This window comes from Pogona vitticeps, chromosome 3 (genome assembly GCF_051106095.1).
Source record: "Pogona vitticeps strain Pit_001003342236 chromosome 3, PviZW2.1, whole genome shotgun sequence".
NCBI classification, from domain to species: Eukaryota; Metazoa; Chordata; class Lepidosauria; order Squamata; family Agamidae; genus Pogona; species Pogona vitticeps.
The window spans coordinates 132,747,221-132,768,224 of record NC_135785.1 but is presented as its reverse complement, the minus strand read 5'-3'; the positions used below and the strand labels follow the sequence as shown (position 1 = coordinate 132,768,224).

General features: G+C 43.1%; 1 long non-coding RNA gene across 15 annotated transcripts in view; it reads right to left on the bottom strand.

The window, feature by feature from the left end:
- The window catches only part of LOC140705828 (uncharacterized), a 117,084-nt gene that overhangs the window by 39,541 nt on the left and 56,539 nt on the right, over positions 1–21,004 (bottom strand). For 5 of the 15 annotated variants that reach the window (XR_013543729.1, XR_013543737.1, XR_013543728.1 and 2 more), the window contains exon 1: positions 10,090–11,526. This is a non-coding gene — a long non-coding RNA (uncharacterized LOC140705828). The other 10 variants (XR_013543739.1, XR_013543733.1, XR_013543738.1 and 7 more) reach the window with 6 other exon arrangements.

Sequence of the window (21,004 nt, the reverse complement as noted above, 5' to 3'; positions counted from 1 at the left end):
TCACTAATCCAATGAATTATTGCTAACTAACTTAATGACCTTTTAAGGAGATTGTGAGCCCACCCCAATCGCCCTGAAGGGACAGGCTATAAGAGATTGTACCAGTTCCTTTGTTCTTTGGAGAAACCCATTATCACCTTAATTTGGTGATTAGCTTTCTCCCCGCTCCTGCAGCAGCGTTTCTATTTTTGCAATAAACAAACTTCAATAGAAAGCCTCCGTGTCTCAGTTCTCTCATTTTTAAGAGCTTTCCCTTTTAGAGAACCGGATAACAATTTTGGGGGCTCGTCCGGGATCTCTAAACGCCCCGATTGGGGCTGGGCTTCGGTCCAGTTGAGGTCAGGCAGAACAGGCGGCGGTAAAGTGAATCGGAGGGCGCCTCTGCCTCCTTTCAGGCAGCCGCTTCCTTGCCGACGCTTTGGCTGCTTGGCATCAAGAACTCGGAAAGTGGCACGAACGCGAGAGGTTTTTCAAGCCGGCTGGCCAACGGGCCAACGGACCAACGGACATTGGTAAGTTAAGGTGGGAAACTCCGAAAGGGTTGGTTGTCGTTGAATGAGTGGAGGATTGAGTGAACCTGCAGTTCCCTACGGTAACCGTTGTGTGATCCGGTACCCTGGGTCAGGTCGAGAGAGTGACTGTCATAACCCTATTGTGTCTGCGTTCAAGAGACCCCTTACTCTTGCCGCAAAACCCCTTTCCCTATTGTCTTTTGTCTCCCGTGGGATGGGAAACCAAGTTTCTAGAAAAGGAAAGGAGGTCCGGTGGGGACCAAAAGAAAAGGGGAGGTCCAGTGGGGACCGGAATTCCGAGGGGGACGCCCCGGCTCCAACTCCGAGAGGCGGAAGGGAGCTAGGAATTCCCAGCAACAGTCCGCTGGGGAAACTGTTGCTGCATTGGGAATCGGTGAAAATACAGGAGTTTCAGACAGAGCAGGAAATGGTCCGTATGTGCACTGAAGTTTGGACACAATTTGATATTCGTCCTAAATGGCCAAAATTTGGCTCTAATAATTTTGAGGACATCAAGCGGGTAGATGGTGTCTACCTTGCCCATCCACCCCGTACCCCTTATGTAGATTCTTGGATGTGGTACCTAATCAAATTGGGAGAAGGAGTAAGGTTGGCAGTAAGTAGAGACTTGATAAGTTCTAAGTTACAAGGTGAGGAAATGTCAAAATTCGACCCGTTGGAGTTTGTAAGCCATCAGCCTCCACCTCCAACGGCCCTGCCCGGAGTTGTGCTGGAACAGGAGCTGGTGCCGGCACAAGCGGCCGCGCTGGCCCCAGCTCTGGTTCAGCCGCCAGGGTATAACGAGGTACTGAGAGAGGAAGAACAGCTGAGTCCTCTCCGGAGTAGGAGTCCTGGAAGCACTGCTTCGACTGTGGACTGCTCCACCCCATTAAGAGAAGAGGAGGTTAAGGAATTAACTACTAAATGCAAGGAAATTATTAATAGAATTGAGGATGAGACACTGCCTACCGGACCAGTAACCCGCTCCAAAGCAAAGGAAAGAGGGGAGCAGTCAGGAGCCTGTACGCAGTATCCATTAAGGGAAGTTCCAATGGGAACGGCCGTCGGATACGTGGAAGTCCCTTTAACCAATTCTGATATTCGAATAATAAAGCAGCAATTGCCCAATCTTCCTGAGGACCCTATTGGGTTCGTGACGGGCCTCAGAGATGCTTTAGGGACTATGGTTTATAAGCCCACTGAATTGTTACATATTTGCAAACAACTGGCAGGAGTAACATATACCAGCCAGGCATTAGGTCATGCCAGAAGGCTTTGGCAGGCGCAGGCCGCCGTCCGAACAGAACAGATGGCTAGGGAAAGATTCCCGGAGGTAACACCGGGAGATTGGGACTTCCAGGCTGACAATATTAGGGAGCAGTGTGGAGAAATGAAAGAATTCTTATTAAAAGGATTAGAAGCAACGATCCCTAAGACCGTTAGCATGAAATTAGCTTTCGGGCAGCCCCAAGGAAAGGATGAGAGTTCAGTGGAGTACTTAGAGAGGCTAAAACGAAACATGCGACGGTACACTGGATTAGACCCAGAGGACCAGGCAAATGAAAATATCCTGAGGTTGGAGTTTGTGTCAGGATGCTATCCAGACATAAAATTTAAAATACAGAAAATTGATGACATGACAACTAAACCTATAGGAGAACTGTTGGCAGAAGCTCAGAAAGTAGTGGCTAGAAGAGAAGAGAAAGAGAAGAGAAAGTTGAAATTGATGACGCAGATGGTGGAGAAAGTGATAGATAAAAAGACTTCCGGAAGTAACCCTCCATGGACCAAGACCCGTGGAAGGAGCCATGGGAGAGGAACGTACAGTAACCAGGGAGGTAGAGGATGGTCAGACGAAAGTAGAAAGAGTGAAGTGGAACCAGAGCAGGTGAAGGATACGCGGCGGCCCCCACTGCCCCGTGATGTATGTGCTAAATGTGGCCAGGTTGGCCACTGGAAGCGAGAATGTTATTTGAATAAAAAAGAAGCGGAAGAGTTGACTAGATTGGCAGCCTGTTATGAGGACTGCGAATAGGGATGTCGGGGCTGCCTGGTAAAAAGTCCTGCCTGCGCAGAGCCTATGTTAAATTTGCAGGTGGGCAAAGAGGGAAGGGAAATTGAATTTTTGATAGACTCAGGGGCCACAAGGTCCAGCCTGAGTCAACCTGCCTGGGAAGGGCAACTCCCTCTTTCTGGAGGGTACTGTAATATAATAGGAATAGAAAACTTAACACAGAGAGTTCCCGTTTTAAAACCCTTAGAAGTGCTAAACCCCGGGACATATGAAAAGTTGTGGCATGATTTCATATGGACCCCAAATTCAGGAGTGAACTTGCTAGGTCGGGATTTGATGGCTAAATTAGGAGTACAAATATTGCTCAAAGATCAGGTGTGTGAAGTCAGGATGGCCACCCTTAGGACTAAGGACGAGGCCGAGATCAACCCAATAGTGTGGGCAAAGCCAGGAAACCCCGGTCTTATGAAGGTCACTCCAGTGAGAATGCATCTAAAGACAGAAGTACCGGTCTATAGACCTCAATATCCTATTAGGCCAGAAGCTGAAGAAGGCCTTAAGCCTGTAGTAAAAGAATTGCTGAAAGATGGCCTTATTGAACCCAGCGATTCACCTTACTGTAGTCCAATACTACCCGTAAAGAAACCTAATGGGACATGGCGAATGGTTCAAGACTTGAGAGAAGTAAATAAGGTAGTAATCCCTAGGGCACCCATAGTACCAGACCCCCATACAATCATGCGAAAAATCCCCGACACTCATATTTGGTATACAGTCATCGATCTAAAGTCAGCTTTCTTCTGTGTGCCCGTGGACCCAGTATCGCGCCCAATACTTGCCTTTCAGTGGCCACACCCAGAGACAGGTAAGCTAACCAGGTACCAGTGGCGCGTGCTCGCCCAAGGTTACACGGAAGCTCCCACTATTTTTGGGGAAATTTTAGCGGAATTGCTTCAAAAATGGACCCCCCCCTCCGGGAGTACTTCTGACGCAATATGTGATCTGCTTTTGAGTGGGGCAGAAGGAAAAATAGTTAGAAGGGCTAGCATAAGCCTCCTCAACTTCTTAGGCGAACAAGGACTCAGAGTATCTCAAGAGAAATTGCAGTTTTGTGAGTCAGAAGTAAAATACCTGGGACTAATATTAAAACAAGGAACTAAGTGCATCAATCCCGAGAGGTTGGAGGGAATCCGTAGTCTAGAAATGCCAAAGACTAAGTGACAGCTCAGGAGTTTTATTGGAACAATCAATTTTTGTAGGCAGTGGATAGAAGGTTTTTCAGAGTTAATTCAACCTTTCTTGAAGAAATTATTAAAGGATGAGCCCAAAGTGCTGGTGCTTGAAAGGTCAGACTATAAGTTGTTTGAAAGAATCAAGGAAATTTTGTCCTCGGCCCCTGCTTTGGGGCTGTCAGAGCCAAAGAAACCTAGCCACCTATTTGTAACCGTGAGTAACGGGGTGGCCAAGGGAGTACTAGCACAGAAGAAGGCAGGACGATACCAACCAATTGGATATTTGTCTAAACATCTGGACGTTGTAGTGCTAGGATGGCCTACTTGTCTGCAAGCTCGCGCAGCAGCGGCCGAATTGGTGAAGTTAACTCGAAAACTGTATCCCTTTGAGGCGATTGTCCTGCATTCTTCGCACCAGCTTAGAACCATTCTCACCCATACAGCTAGGCGGTGGATGACAGACAGTAGGCTGCTACAGATCGAGGCTATTCTCCTTGAAAAGCCCGATCTAATACTGACCACCACCGACCATTGTGGCCCAGCAGAAGGTTTATCAGAAACTGTCAGGAAGGAACTGTGTAACGAGCATAATTGTATTGCCCTGACTGATCTACAGACAAAGTTTAGGGAAGACCTACAGGAAGAGGCAATAGAGGGGGCATGGAACTTGTACACTGACGGTTCCTCTAGAGTAGTGAATGGGAAAAGAATAACGGGATATGCGGTGGTAGAGGATGGGGGGCTTGAAGTTGAATCTGGACCCCTTCCCCCGTCCATGTCAGCTCAGACTGCAGAATTATATGCCCTAAAAAGAGCCTTAGAGATAGGGAAAGAAAAATCTGTGAATATCTGGACGGACTCTAAGTATGCATGTGGAGTAGTACACGTTTTTGGAAAAATTTGGAGTGAAAGGGGGCTACTAACGTCCCAAGGGAAGAATTTGGCCCATCATCAATTAGTACTAGAAACCTTGGAAGCATTGAGTCTCCCATCCAAGGTGGCCATTATTCACATACCAGGCCACCAAAAAGGAAATGCCCAAGAAGTAGTAGGAAATCGGTTGGCCGATGAGATAGCGAGAAAGGCAGCAGAGAAGGAATTGAACCCTGTTCTCTTGGCAGCTCTTATACCTACTAGCAAAGAAATACCCACCCCTTTAGTATATTCACAAAGGGAGCTGGAATTGGCAGAAGCGCAAGGAGCTACAATGGTAAATGGCATATTGAAAGTAAAAGATGGAAGGCAATGGTTACCAGAGGGGGTGATTAGAGAAGTTCTCAAGGCACTGCACGAGGGAGGACATTGGGGAGTCAAGGCTTTGGTCTCAGCCTTTCTGCAACGATACGCAGGAAAGAAAGTGTGGTCACACGCCAATATCATTTTAGCCCACTGCATTCCTTGCCAGAGAGTAAATAAGAATAACCCGAGAAAAGCAGAAATGGGAGGAAGGCCTCTGGCCATCCACCCCTTCGAACATTTACAGTGTGACTTTATTGATATGCCAAAGTCAGGACCTTGGAATCATTGTTTGGTGATAACTGATCAGCTCACTGGCTGGGTAGAGGCTTACCCTACGGCTCGGGCAACGGCAGGGACAGTGTGTAAAATCTTATTGGAACAAATTATTTGTAGATATGGGTTAATCCAATCAATGGATAGTGACAGGGGTACGCACTTTGCTCAGAAGGTGCTACAGCGAGTAGCTGATACTTTGGGCATAGCTTGGAAGCTACACACTCCGTGGCATCCTCAGAGTTCAGGAAAAACTGAAAGGATGAACCAGACTTTAAAGAAACAAATTAATAAGTTGATGCAACAAGCGCAGTTGCCCTGGCCGAAGGTTTTGCCCCTAGCTTTATACGCTATAAGAACTAAGCCGCATAGCATTACAGGACTCTCGCCTTTTGAAAGCCTGTACGGAATGGGAATTTGGGATGTTAGTACACAGAGAGTGAGCCCTAATCTAGATTTGTTCAAGGATGCCTTTATAAGAAAATATTTGCTGGCCCTGTTTTCTATTCTTTCCGATAACAGGGAGCGAGGCATCTCAGTGCAACGAACGGCATTGGAGGTAGCAGTGCATTCCTTCCACCCCGGAGATTGGGCTTATATCAAGGCATGGAAGAGTGAGCTGCTTGCCCCAAGATGGCTTGGTCCGTTCCAGATACTGTTGACAACTGAAACTGCTATAAGAACCAAAGAATTAGGCTGGACTCATCATACTCGAGCCAAACACGCAGTCAACCCTGAGGGACGGTGGGAAGCTGTGCCTGTGTCCAAAGACGGACTAAAGACTGTTTTCAGACGACGTGTGTAATGTCTCTCAGTCGATTAGCACACCATTGTTGTCCTTTCTTTAGTGTATTTATAGAGAGAAACGAGGTTAATAATCTGGTCCAGACTTGGCAGGTACATTTGAGAATAGACAGGAGTCTCAGGGGACTTTGCATTTTCAAGGGATATTCCATTGGTGATCAGGTGGTACTGGAGGACGAAAGAACCCGTAAGTGGGTAGGGGAAAGGAAAATCTTCAACGGGGTTTTTACCGATTTGTGGGATTCACGGTGGTGACATAATCAGTACTGCAAAGTCTGTCCCATTACAGAGGACTCAGAGCTGTGTGAAAGTACTGATACTGATAGCTACTCTGAGGAAGAAGGCATTGACGAGGATTGCCGGATAGGTTTCCCTAGCTCGGGGTCAGACTCTAATTAGACCATTCTCCGAGGGGAGTGACCTCTCTGCCCTCGCACTTTCACCTCCCGGTAGTTTGGGTTCCCCAGATAGGAGTAAACCCCTTTTCTTGTATTGTCATTTTTGCCCTCACCACTGGAGTGTCAGAGAAACCAAATTTGACGAGAACCCGACCTTGAGGTGGTACGGCTGAAGGTGGGATATCCTGAAGGGCTGTGGGACGAAAGCTTGTGGGCTATAAAAACGCCAACTGCAAGCTATCCGTGGAGAATTCGATCCGATAGCTCGGCGACACCAGAGACCAATTCTCAAGGGATGACTCCGTTACGCATCTTCGGTGCACCACGAGACGTGTTAGAAGTGCAGGAACGAAAGCCCCTGGTCAGCACCCAGTCCGGACGAGGAATGGAACCCCCACTACAGGCGAAGGTAAAGCCAACCCCTCTTGTGTCTTGGAAGAATATTGGACATATGTTTAGTGGCAAACCAAGGGTTGATGGCAAATTGATTATAGTATTAGGGATTTTGATGAGCTGTGCCCTACAGGCGGAAGGAGCAGACTCCAGCTCTTGCCCTTGTGTAACAACTACAAGAAAGGGAAGTCAAGAGCATCAGACCTTAATCTACAAGTCAGTTTATAAGTGTACGGGCACTGTATTTAAGTGTACATTTAACAAAGTAGAATACAGTGTCTGCACTGTGGGTAACTCAAAACCTGTCTGTTATGACCCACAGCAAAAACCAGAAAGGATATGGATAGAATTGAGGGCGGGAAAAACTGGACACGGCCACATATTTGGTAGAGAAATGCGACCAGAGTCAGGTCCAGTATCCTTTATCTTTGATGCTTGCGAACTCCTATACTACGACTATTGGGGAAGTTGTGGGAACCTCTGGTGGGAACGATCATATCAAGCACAACATAAATACATAGGGATCCAATCTACTGCTTGGACCGGGTGCAATAGCTGGAGACAATGGTTTGTCCCGTATTGGTCGTGTGTTTGGTGGGCAACTTGGGGAGGGGCACCCAGGTCAGCTGCAAGTCTCCAGAGAAGGACCGATGCGGGTCCTAACTGTGCCAGGGGACATTGTAATCCTGTCAACCTCACCATATTGAACTTCCAGAAATGGGATAACCGTAATCTGTGGTCTAAAGTTTTTGGCTTACGAATTGATGGAAAGGGTGATGATCCCGGAGGGTTCTTTACTGTAAAACAAGTTAAAGAGGGAATAATTGGAGAAGATAGGGTGGTATATCAAACTTTCTGGAAGGAAATGGAATCTGACCCCTGGGAACAGTCCTTAACTCCCAGGACAACAAATCTATTTGTTGAATTGGCACAAACAATAGCTACCACCATGAATGTTACAAATTGTTATATCTGTGGAGGTACTCTTAAGGGAGACCAATGGCCTTGGGAAGTGATCGAATGGAACTCAACTGAACCCTATAACCTTACAGGTTTGCCAAAACACTCTAGTAACACTAGGTGGGACTTATCTAATAACTTAGTAGGAGAAGCATGCATTCAACGAACCCCTGATGGAATAGGGAAACCTACTGCGTTAGGAGATTCGAACTGTCAGAGTATACGCATCATTAATAACACACAGTTATCTGTATGGGGAAATGTGTCAAGCAACCCTTGGGTAAACCTGACAGAGGAAGCTGCAACCCTGTGGCATAACGGTAGTTTAACTGGAGACGGACACGCTCCTGCAGGGTTGTATTGGATATGCGGAAGGGTAGCCTACTCCCATCTAGTGCCTAATTGGACTGGAACATGCTTCTTGGGGCACTTAAAACCTTTCTTTTTCATGATTCCCTTGAGTAAGGGGGCAGACTTAGGACATGCTGAAGAATCCCCAAACAGACAGAAATGGTCTCTGCAAATAGGCCAGTGGAAGGATTACGAGTGGCCCCCTGAACGAGTAATAGCCTACTATGATCCTGCGAGCTGGGCCCGAGACGGCTCCTATGGCTATAGAACGCCAATTTATATGCTCAATAGAATTATAAGGCTTCAAGCTGTAGTAGAATTGCTTACAAGGGAAAATGAGCAAGCTTTATTATTGTTAGCAAAGCAAAATACCAAGATTAAAAATGCTATATTTCAAAATAGGTTAGCTTTAGATTACTTATTAGCTGCAGAAGGAGGGGTGTGTGGAAAGTTTAATTTAACAAATTGCTGTCTTGAAATAGGAGACACCCAAGAGGCAATTGCAGAAATTACGGGGGGAATGAGGGAAGTAGCTCATGTTCCTGTGCAAAACTGGACAGGAATCATGGACAATGCTGGATGGTTGGGCGGAATTTTCAATAATTGGAAGCAAGCATTGTTCTTTATGGGAATGTTTGTGTTGGGGCTAATGTTGCTCCCCTGTGTCCTCCCCATCATAAGAAACATGATTAACTCTGCAGTCCAAGCAGCGATGCCGAAAACGCAGATGGTCATAAGAGAATCAGAGATAAGTTACAAAATTATCCCAGCTCAAGACGAGGAAGAACTATAATTGTGAATAAGTCAAAGTAAGTAGAAAAAGGAAATGGGGAATTGATAGTAGTAAAAATGTTTGACTTATTCAATTAGGCAGAAGCCTCGTAAAAGCAGGCTATTGTTCTCACTTGAAACAGGTCGTTAGAAACTTATTCAGAAGAGAGATTATCTAGCCTCGTAAAAGCAGGCCCGACCCCCCTCCCCCTTTCTTTCTTCGCTGCTCAAGGACTAACGCTTCCTGAGAAGCAACATCTCTACAGTAGATAAGAATGGAATGCAGAGGTTAACAAAAGACAAAAGACGATTTAGGGAAAGTGATCTGTTTAATTGTTCTGCGCATGTTTAAAATGTGTTTTCACTAATCCAATGAATTATTGCTAACTAACTTAATGACCTTTTAAGGAGATTGTGAGCCCACCCCAATCGCCCTGAAGGGACAGGCTATAAGAGATTGTACCAGTTCCTTTGTTCTTTGGAGAAACCCATTATCACCTTAATTTGGTGATTAGCTTTCTCCCCGCTCCTGCAGCAGCGTTTCTATTTTTGCAATAAACAAACTTCAATAGAAAGCCTCCGTGTCTCAGTTCTCTCATTTTTAAGAGCTTTCCCTTTTAGAGAACCGGATAACACTCTCAACCAAGCACTCCCTTTATGAGAGCTGAACTTAAAGGCAAATAAAGTATTGTGATATACCACTCAATAGGAAAGAAAGAAAGAAAAAAAGAAAGAAAGAAAGAAAGAAAGAAGTATATTCGCTAAGACTTTCACGGCCAATATGTAATGCTGTTACCTTTTTTTTTTCTTTGGGCTGCCTGCATTTCTAGAATTTCCTTATAGAATATTGACAATTATTGCTCCACTCCTGTGCAGCCATAACTAATAATATAATAATCACTCTCACAATCATCTCTCCCTAAAGGGACAATTATCTCAGCCAAGGAGTCACTGTGGGTGCAAAACTACCAATTTGAGTACATGATGTAGGTCCTTTAAGGCTAGAAGTGCATAGTACATGCCCCACAAAAAAGCCCAACCTAAAAGAGAACACTTGCCAACTTACAAGGTAGCAAATCATTGACTATATGGTTGCTTTGATAGCACAATAGCCTAGTCAGGTAGGATCTCTCAATACTTACAGTAGCAATTAGTGACCTTCTCAAGTCCTGACTGGATTTAGGTGCAAGTCGTGCTGTTCAAGAGACCACTTCTCTGTTGAAGAATTATATTTGTTTAATTAACAAAGTAGTTGCATTAGAATACAGTTGTAGCTTTAAAAGGCATAAACATTAGGCATCTCCAGAAGTCACAATGATTAAAATAAGTTAACTATTCCTAAGTAAAATAATAACAACTAAAATTAAGCTAAGTAATCATCTTTGCACTCTCTATATGTCAGTATCTAGAGAAGCTGGGCTATTTCTCCCCCCTCTTCTCCTTCAAAAAAAACTAACCTCTCACATTCCACAACATTCACGAACAAATGAACAAGGATCACATACATGAACCATGTTCTACATACCTTTGGTCACCTTTTTTATGACACTTCCAAGCTGTTAAATAATTAAGAGCAAGTGGGTGTAAAAGAGTTCACCTCCCACATTTCACAGGAGAAGATCCGAGCCCAGGTGACTTATCTTTCCCCTATTAAGTAGTATGCTATGTTTCATCTTCTCTGGGCCTCTTTGGCCTTGCTCCCTTATCTTTATTTCTGGCAGCACAATTCTAACAACAATCTCATGAGAACATTTCAGTGCTTTCAAATCTATCTTTCACAGAACCTAACAGACTCCATCTTTGTATGACTACAAGTCCCAGTTTCCTTCTGTTTCCTCACAATCACATGCTGTCAAGTCAATTCTCATTCATGATGTGGACCAGCTAAATTTACAGTTAAATTTAATTTTAGTACAATGACCTCTCTGAAAGGTAATATTTGGAGAAGGTGTTGAGAATGATAACTAGTCCTGAGCTAAAAGATGTTTTTTCTGAAAAGCATTCTGAGAGTCTTCTTTTTCACATAGTCACACTTGATCAGAGGATAAAAATTTTTTTTAGGACAAAACAAATATTTGTTCAGTTAAAGATCAAGTAAAACATGATCAACGCAAATGAGTTACATGGAGTGGGAGTCCTTCTGGATCTGGCTCAGCCAGGCAACATGCTCGTGGCTACGCAGCAATGATTTTATCTCTATTTTATATAATTTTATATGGTTATCGCTTTTGCTTAGTTGAAGCTCCTATTTTACTTGCATGATACTAACTTTGGTAAAAGTAAACAAACAGATAATGACTACTGGAGCTGCCGAGAGATATTAGAACTACACCCTTACTGGGGACAGTAAGCACCTGCTTGAATCAAGTCTGCAAGAAAGGCTTTTACTTTGTTTAAGAAACGCCATCTTTCTCTGGGGAGTTGTTTGGCATACAGCAGGGGCGGATCTGACGTCTTCGTCAACCTACAACTGGCTCACAGTGAGTAAAAGTTCTTCAAGGAACAGGGTGGAATAACCTGCCCTTTAACGGTTATGTCTGAATGTTTACTGGAGCTAAGAGTTTTTTTATCCAGCACCTACTGACCGTAACTGTGAAACCCATATTCTTTTCCTTCTGAGTGGAAGCTTGTACCTGCAGAAGTAGAAGGGGACACTAATTAAGCTAAATGTGTGGAGTATAAATATGGTCACTACTAGGACCAAAAGATAAAAAAGGCTTCCAAAAAGCCAAATCAGAACTAAATAGCAGACTTCGGTGTGGCCTCAGATCTCATCAGGAAACGTGAACATACTTCCTCTTACAATCAAAGGCCACTGAGGGAATTTACGTCAAGTACCCCACTTACTACGGACAATGTAATGGAAAGACATACCAGGGGGTTGCCATTGGAACTCTGCACTCTGCTCAAGTGTGCGAGAGTGAACAAACTAGGATTATTTACATCCAACTATGACATCAGTGCTTCCTCTCAGCTAAATCTAACCAGACAATTTTCAATAAGTTGCATGACCTAAAGAAAGAAATCGCTGATATTAAAGCAATACTATAATGCATTGCTGAAATGATAAAGCTGGGGATTCTTTCTAAAAGCAGCACCTCCCCCAAACACTCAGAATACTGAAAACAGATTTCAGGCAAAAAAAGGAGCTGGGCACAAAAGATGAAACACAAAAAGATAACTCCTTAGCTTTTAAAGGTCAGAGTTACCCACAGCTATCGGAAAAAAACATCTCAGGACCGAATGGCCATCTCCGGGATGACCCTAAAGGCTTGGACAGACCCATATGACCGAAGTGAAGACACAGAGGGACCTGACCTAACATCCAATCTAGAGCTAATAACCATAGATGAATGGTGGGGAAATACCCAAGAAGAACCCTATCCTCAGCATCCACTTCCTGTGACAGCATGCAAGACAAATATACAGATACAAAACCCCCAATGGTCAGCAACCTCAGACAGTGAAGAGTCCACCCCGGCTGAAACCCCATCATCCAAGCCCATGAACCATGTCACCATCTATAACTGGCCACTAAGAAAATCAAATGGCACCTGGGCCTCCAATTCAAAAGTATTACAGAAAATAAGAGAAATTCTGGGCAAGGGTTGGGATGCTCAAACGAACACAAAATGTTACTGTATTTATCCCAGTAAGCCCGGGCAACTAAGAGGCAGGGTACACATGATCTTCGCCAATAGTAAACAGGCCCATCATTTTTAGAGCCTGTTATACAAGTTTGAAAAAATAGCAGTATCATTCAAATGGGGGATACATATAAGTTATTCAAATATTAACTTCAGACCAATCACAAAATTGGACACCCACAAACTAACAAATACGTCCAGAGAAATTCAGGTTCCAGAACAAAGAGAGAAAGGATGGAAGATAACAGCTGAAAATCCCAGCTGTGACCTGTATAGATGGCTGAAGTTTCCACCATTTACAGCAGATCACCTTCCAAAACCAAATCAGATGGCAGAGGAAAGGAAACGCACACCAATTTAGCAACCTTTCCAATCAACTATTGGAAGGCAAAAAAAAAAAAAAAAAAAACACTTGAAGAAGGCTTCAGCCTGGAATACTGCATGGGGAAAAAACAAACAAAAAGCCCAACTTCACAAAGATTCCATAGATCCAAACGCATCAAGGACTACCTACCCAGGTAGAGCTGAAAGATCTTCTTTTAGTAGAGACACACAAAGAAATCAAAACAACAAAGACTGGGCCGATAAAGATTACCCTTTACTCACACCAGCTGCTCCCCTCACCTACAGAGGATGTCAGTCATCAGATGTATCCCAGCCTGCTCTGGAGAAGCTAAGAGTATACAAGGATGGTAACCCCATTAAAATTCTCTCTGCCACAAAAGGGGAAATGACCCCAAAGGCAGAAGAACTGAGCATTCAGGAGCCGAAGGAGGCACCAGACACTCAAGTATGGTGGTGTGCTCCAGAAAGCAACCAAAAATCTGCATCTAAAGCTGAACTTTTATCATGGAATGCGGCAGGTTGGACCAGATGTACCATACCCATGAGACTCCTTTCTTTCGCAGCAAATATGACATCATTCTTTTGCAAGAAACATGGTCTGACAAAGATATAATACTAGATGGTTTCGACTCTTTCATGGTAAAGGCAATCCTGGGGAGACTGAAGGGGGGCCCTGAGCATTCTGGTATCAATGGCTCTGAAAGTGAAATCTACGACAAACCCCCCTTTGAGACAACTGGCCATGGCAGTAGTACTTACAGGAAGTATGAAAACCCTATTGATCATGAACATATACCTCCTACATCTAGAAAAGCAGAAACAGAAGGAAACTGTACAGACCTTGAAAACTATGTAAGACAGCTTATCATGGAACATCCGGATGCTTTGGTCCTGACTGGTGGGGATCTAAATGCCCGTATGGGACCAGATCTGGGAAGCAAATTTAAGATGAAAGCCAACATAAGAAATGATAATGTGGGGAACCTGAATCAGGAGAAGGCATCTAAAGATCAACATGCAAACTATGCCGGGGCCTCTGTACAAATTTGCCTATAGACTGGGCCTCTCAGTTTTAAATGGCACAGGAAAATACACATTTATGGTAGCATCTAAAGCTAGTACAATTGACTACATCCTGGTGTGCAGGGGCCTCCTTTCCATGGTTGAAACTCTCCAAGTACTGCCTTACATGGAGGGGCATCATTTCCCCCTACATCTTCCACCTAAACATTAGAAATTTAGACACAGAACCAAGATATCATACGGAAATCACAGCATTAGAAAGAGTGTGTTGCCGAGTCAAATGGTCACCTAAACTGGCACAAAATCTAAAACAACTTTTAACTTCGTAAACACTGATTGACACCCTTAATTCAGTAGGAAGCCAGACAGTCCACCGGAATCCTATAGATACATACGAAATTCTCCTACAACAGTTTGTCTCCTACAACAGCTTGTCCATTCATATAGCAGAAACCTTCAGAAATCATATAACCGATCCAAACCTTGGTTCAACTTAAGCTGTAAGGCAGCAAAACATTAAATCAGACAGACAAGGAATACCTGAGAGCAAAGGCCATGTCAATAAAGAGGCCTCCTAAAACTAATGATACATAAAAAAAGAATACAGAGGATACAACACAGTAAAAGAGAACACACGAGAGAACTATGGAGGAAGGTGACAGAAGCAGCAAAAAAACAAAAATCCATCCCTATTCTGGAAACTAAACTCAGGAAGACTATCAGAGCCCAAACACCCGTTATCCTCTTGTATTCCACCAGATAAAGGGGTATCCCACTTTACAAATATGTACGAGGATGTCATTGTACCCCCTTCCTCACTAATGCTTGGAAGGACTCCCAAATGGCCCCCAGTGACCCCAGGTGAAATAATAGCTCATTTAGATCAGCTAAAAAATGGAAAAGCCCCAGGCCTTGATGGCATCCCTCCAGAACTCCTAAAAGAAAACTAGATATAGTGGGGCTCTTTTCTAGCACCTCTCTCACGCACATCAGTGACACTGGCCATATCCCAATATCATGGAAAACGGCCATAGTGGTCCCATTTTATAAGAAGGGGGAAAGGGAAGATCCAGCCAACTACAGGCCAATAAGTTCGCTCAATATTAGAAGCAAACTATATGCAAGGCACCTCCTAGACAAACACCTGGGAGATCCACAATAGAACAACAGTGCCTAATTATACAGCATCTTACAGTGAAATACTCGGCCAAAGGAGTAACATCACTCTATGCCGCCTTTGTGGATTGTAAATCAGCCTTTGATTCTATATCGAAAACACACCTGTATTTGGGGACATCGAAGATAATTCTACAGATTTCTCTCCACCTATAAATTTAAATGACACTCCTCCATGGAGGCCGGCCACAGTGACTGAAACAATAACCCTGATTAGAAGTATGAAATCAGGCAAGGTCCTGGGAACAGATGGTATTCTCCCTGAAATGCTAAAGGCTGACATGGATTGGTGGGCACCTTTGTTGGTAAACTTGTTTACCCATACTGTATCAACAACTCAGGTAAATTTCCCATCACTTGGTCCGAACCCATAATAATACCTATCTTTAAGAAAGGAGAAAGAGGAGACCCAACCAACTACAGACCATTCAGGCGACTCTCTGTGCTAGGTAAATTGTACTCTAATCACTTAAATCAAAGACTACTTACTTGGATAGAGGAGGAAAATATCTTGGGGAAGGAACAGGCAGGAATTAGAAAGAGGAGATCAGCAATTGAACAGTGTATTGCGGAGAAATATATGTCCTCTCATGGAAATGGGCTCTATACTACATTCAGAGATTTAAACTCAGCCTTTGATTCTGTCCCAAGAGACATTCTACGGTCAAAATTATACAAAACCTCTATAGATAAGAGACTCCTGTATCTTATTAAATGTCTTTATCAGGCATCACACTCCGTGTTAGACGTGGTACAGAAGGAAACCTGACAAAACCTATTCAGGCTAATAAAGGGGTTCGACAGGGCCCCCACACTATTTAACCTGTACTTAAAGGATCTGTTTGGGTGGTGTCTTGGAACAGACTTCCATCCTCCTAGATTGGCGGAGACCAAATGCCCCCTACTGCTTTACACAGATGATGTGGTCCTTCTGTCGCTATCGGAAATAGGACTTGAACGGCTGAACCGCACATTTATGACCTACTGTGAGAACAACCAAATGGTTCTAAATTTTCTTAAAACCAAAATTATGGTTTTCACTCATTCTGTAACAACTAGAAAATGGACAATTAATGGTTCTTGCATTGAGCAAATAAAACTGCTAAAGTACCTAGGTATTAGATTCCACCATAAACTTTCCTGGGCTGCCCATAGACGAACCATAATTCAAGCAACCCAGAGCATGCAGAAAGCTATCTTGCATTTTTTTTCTTTACTAAGGGGGGACAATTTATTCCAGCTGTTATTCAAGTTTTTAAGCTCAAGATTCTGCCCCAACTGTTATATGGTATACCAACTTGGATCCTAGGATTTCACGCAAGTATAGAGAGTGTTCTTTCAAATTTTCTAAGATCCATTCTGGGAATGCCCTGCAGCTGCCTTACGATTAGAGACTGGTCTAACATCACTAGAATGCAGCGCGTGGCTATCTGCTTTTAAATTTTGGAACAAGGTAATACATGCTGATCCATCTATGGGATATCTTAACCTTCTACAGAAATATTCCATAACAGCTCATGGCTTAAAGCTTTTCCAGCCAAACAGCATCTATTAGGGCTCTCTTTTGACTTTCTTTATGCCCAGGAACCCAAGGCAGCCAACTCTATCTTAGAAAAGCGGATCCGGGACATTGACTTCCATTTCAATGGCTTGCAAAACGTGCTCCATCTTGCACCTTGGCCTGAACTATAATTTCTCCCAAAGTGCTAGGTATTTAGAGAATTTGATTATCCCAAAATACAGGCACGTCTTTTGAGGAGCCTGATTTAACTGTCTCCAATCCGCAGTTTTAAATGGGTGATATTCTGGCACAAGATTGTGGCCTTGTAAGGATGCAGAATTTGTACCTTTGATGCGCGTCCTTTTGGAGTGTAATTTTTACAGAAGTGAGTGTATCAAATTCCTCAAGCCCATAATGAATGTCTTTCAGGTAGGACTCTGATTTGGGATACAAAATATTTCTGAAGTGACACAAACAAGATAACCACTGAATCAGTGACCAAATTCCTTCTCTCTGTTCAAAGAATACGAAAAACAATCTTGACCTCTACCTAACCCCGTCATAATGGAAACAACAAAAATAAAAAAGCAATATATGGGTAAACTGTTTTATTAATTTTCGCTGTTTTAACTGTCTTGAAATGTTTTAGTTGCTTCCTCTTTTTTAAAATATTATATGTATATATTTTAATGGGTCAGAGGCCGCAAATAAAGTTTAATTGATTGATTCCATGTCAGTCCATTTATCATAACACAAATCCAGAGTCTATAGTAAGAGTCTGCTTCATAAATCAATCCCACAGAGAAGCTCCTTCTTCTCTTCATTCGACCATCCCTCCCACCAAGCAGTCTTCTGAGGCTGTTTGCCATATTGCCCCTTGTGGCCAATTAGAGATTAGCTTCTACAGGTTTCTTCTCTAGCATTTTATTTCCACAGCTGTATTAAATCTAACTGGTAAGCAGGTTGCTAGCACAGCTGTAGAATTTGATCAGATTCTTTCTACAAACTTTGATTATCAATCCCTACAGCGATGTTCTAGACCGGACACTACTGGTCCCTTGTGGATGTCTTTCTAGATTTATCCTTGTCCCTCTTTTAGTTTTCAAAGTTTTCCCACTCCAGTAAGTAAAATAATTAGTTTTCAAGATGCCACAATGCTTTCCTTGTCTTTATATTTTATTTTTCTTTTGGTTTTGCTGACTTGCTAGCATAGAATAACATGGCTTCCACTCCCAAAACCACACAAGAATGACTATTTCCTGATTATGCCCTAACTGTTTGCCCTTCTCACTGCAGAACCTGAGGGAGTTTGCCTTTCATAAGTAATCACTTGATCACTACTCTTTCCTTTCTCAGTAGTTCTGTTTTGCACATGCTAGACACAGTTTTGCAGTGCCTGTTTGCATAATACTCCCTTCTTTTCATTTGAGCCTCAACTTTAATGCATTGCTTTGTCCCTGCTTTTTTGCTCAACAGAATTTATTGCAATTTGCTATTGTTCACTGCTGAAACAGGATATATTCCAATGATAATTTTGCATCTCCTTCAAGCAGACATCCTTGAATTTATATCAGGCCAAATGAAGTAGCATAATTATACCCATGCATGGGCAATTGTAAAATTTAAGGATAGTATTATAACCAGTAGGATTTATGGCAGAAGAAAGGATCTAGCTGCGAGAGGTATAACAGTCTTTAGGTACTTCCAAAATTTAGCACACCCCATATGCAAGGGAGACAGAAAGGGAGAAACCAGTCTATGCCCAGGAGAAGCACACTGATGAGAATCTTATTCACATTTTAGCAGACCATTCAAATGATGGGCAAAATGCTTATGGTTATCCCACAGAAAAATGCAAGGATGATAGCCATACAACAAAAAAGACCATTCCAGGTCTTCCTTGGCCAGATTGCCTCCTTGAGCAGACTGCCAATTTGTCTGCTAAACCCCCTCTGGAGCCCATAATAACAATAAACAAAAGGACACTCAATTCCAACTTGACAGTGCCTGAGAACCATCCCGAGCTGTGCCTGACAGGTGAGGCACCCCCAGATGAAGCCCAGAGAACTTTCCTGATGTTACTAAGAGAAATTGACAATCCCTGCAGCATAATGATACCATAGCTAGAATCTGTTCCAGACAACCTGATAGCTATCCATGGGATAAAAGGGAGATCTTGAATGTAACACATGATCAGCTCAATGTTATCTCATGGAACATAGCAGGGTGGACCTCGAAGCAAAATGATCCCAACTTTCTGGAACATCTGAGGGCTCATTATATAATTTTTATTCAGGAAACATGGTTCACCAAACAAATTAAGCTAAATGGATATGCTGTATATGGTATGCCCGCTGAGACCAACAAAAGGAAAGGTAGACCTAAAGCAGGTTTAGCAATCTTGATGTCTACTGCTCTCCAGGCATCTGTCAACTGGCTCCCCACTTGTGCGAAAATAGCAATGCCCATGCATATAGTCTTTGGACCTAAGATCCTTTTTTTTTTTTGGGTCAAGGTTAGTATCCCACCCTTCTCATCTCAGAAAAGCACAAAACAAGGTTGGGAAGACCTGGAAAATTATACAATAGGACTAGAATGCAAACTCCCTAGAGCCAGGATACTCATAATGGGGGACTTTAATGCAAGATTAGGCTCAAATAACAATGCACTCTTTTCTTCTAGTTTAGGGGCGGTAGTTGACAATAAGATCTTTGCCCCTAGCTATGATGAATGTCCAAAGATACTAAGGTGAATTATGGTGGCATCTGTATGATCCAAATGGTGCCCCGCCTTGGTCTTATAATATTAAACGGGAACCCCCACTATGACAAACACCCTGAATTCACCTATGTAAGCAGTGCTGTGGATTTTGTGGTAATCTCCCACTCTTTATCTAGAGAGGGAGTGGAATTTTCTGTACGCCTAAGGCTGGATAGTGACCACCTGCCCCTTAATACCATCCTCCTACTTTCACAATCTGTCCGAGTGCAAAACCTCATCTCCAAGATAAATTCCTAAGCTTCAAACAAAAGAGAATATATTGGACTGAGGAAACTCACAATAAGCTAGAAGGCTTCTTTGGCTCCGCTGAGGGGGAGTCCCTAAAAATTCAATCATAGGAGCCACAAATGCCACTCCTGCCAAATATAAAGATTCAATCCTAATCAATGCGATGAACATGGCCCTGACCTCCAAAAAACTACTTCCACAAGCCTCATTAAAGATAAACGGCCCCAAGTGGTTTCACAGAGAATGTCATATGTAGTTAAAAACAACTGAGAGAGGTATATAACAACTATAGAAAGGAAAACCTATATTACCAGCAGAATATTATTATAATATTAATAACAAATTAATAGCATGTAAAAAGAGACAAGCAATTCAAAAGGGATGGAATGCATTAATAGAATGCACTTTAAATAAAAAATCTAAACTCTTTTGGGCTCTTGTCACTGATGCCCTGAGCTCGTCCTCGAACCAGCACAGCTGTAACATCCCAGCAGATATCTGGGGACATCTATCTATTTGGGGACATCAAAGAGAATTCTACAGATTTCTCTCCACTTATGAATTTAAAAGACACTCCACCATGGAGGCTAGTCACAGTGACTGAAACAATAACCCTGATTAGAAGTATGAAAGAACCCGGGAACAGATGCTATTCTCCCTGAAATGCTAAAGGCTGACATGGATTGGTGGGCACCTTTGTTGGTAAACTTGTTTACCCATATCAACAACTCAGGTAAATTTCCCATCACTTGGTCCGAAGCCTTCATAATACCTATCTTTAAGAAATGAGAGACCCAACCAACTGCAGACCATTCAGTCGACTCTCTGTGCTGGATAAAATGTACTCTAATCACTTAAATCAAAGACTACTTGCTTGGATAGAGGAGGAAAATATCTTGGGGAAGGAACAGGCAGGAATTAGAAAGTGTAGATCAGCAATTGAACAGTGTATTGTGGAGAAATATATGTCCTCTCATGGAAATGGGCTCTATACTACATTCAGAGATTTAAAATCAGCCTTTGATTCTGTCCCAAGAGACATTCTATGGTCAAAATTATACAAAACCTCTATAGATAAGAGACTCCTGTATCTTATTAAATGTCTTTATCAGGCACCACACTCCGTGTTAGATGTGGTACAGAAGGAAACCTGACAAAACCTATTCAGGCTAATAAAGGGGTTTGACAGGGCCCCCACACTATTTAACCTGTATTTAAAGGATCTGTTTGGGTGGTGTCTTGGAACAGACTTCCATCCTCCTAGATTGGCGGAGACCAAATGCCCCCTACTGCTTTACACAGATGATGCGGTCCTTCTGTCGCTATCAAAAATAGGACTTGAACGGCTGAACCGTA